The 638-nt window shown below is 43.1% G+C and overlaps 1 pseudogene; it reads left to right on the forward strand.

Annotated features, from left to right (window-relative positions):
- The first annotated feature begins 292 nt into the window (after window positions 1-292).
- On the forward strand, window positions 293-420 carry LOC132528314 (small nucleolar RNA U3; annotated as a pseudogene).
- The last annotated feature ends 218 nt before the right edge of the window (window positions 421-638 follow it).

The raw sequence follows: 638 nt of genomic DNA on the forward strand, positions 1-638 counted from the left end.
AGCCCACGCGCCACAACTACTGAGCTCGCGCACCTCAACAAGAGAGCCCACGTGCTGCAAACTACAGAGCCCACGCACCCTGGAGCCTGAGCGCCACAACTATAGAGAAACCCGAGCAGACCGCGCGCCATAACGAAAAGATCCCGCATGCCTCAACAAAGATCGTGTGTGCCGCAACTAAGACCCGATGCAGCCAAATAAAATAAGGAAAATAAATAAATATATATTTTAAAAGCCAACAGTTCCTCATACAAGTTTGCAGAAAATCAAAAGGGTAACATATTCCACAAGAAGGAGGAGCAGGGTTCTCTCCTGAGTGTGAAGCCAGCTCTTGGTATTACTTCACTGCACCGGCCATTTGCCATTAAGGATCGTTCTTTTCTCCTCTTGGGAGAGTATGAGGAAGAGGACATTGTCTGAACAGTTTCTGAAAAAAAAGGGGTAGTACATCTTATATACATTAATGGTGACCACAAATTTAAAGGGAGAAGGAAAGACACATGTGGAGCCAAGAAAAATAAGTGTTTAATGACTCTGTTTATTTCCAGGAGACAACTGGAACTTCATAGTTCTGAAGAGAAAGGTAGAAAAATGGATACCCATTTGGAAGAAAATGAAAGCTTTACTTAATTAATGTG

The sequence above is a fragment of the Lagenorhynchus albirostris genome, chromosome 10 (genome assembly GCF_949774975.1).
Source record: "Lagenorhynchus albirostris chromosome 10, mLagAlb1.1, whole genome shotgun sequence".
Lineage (NCBI taxonomy): Eukaryota > Metazoa > Chordata > Mammalia > Artiodactyla > Delphinidae > Lagenorhynchus > Lagenorhynchus albirostris.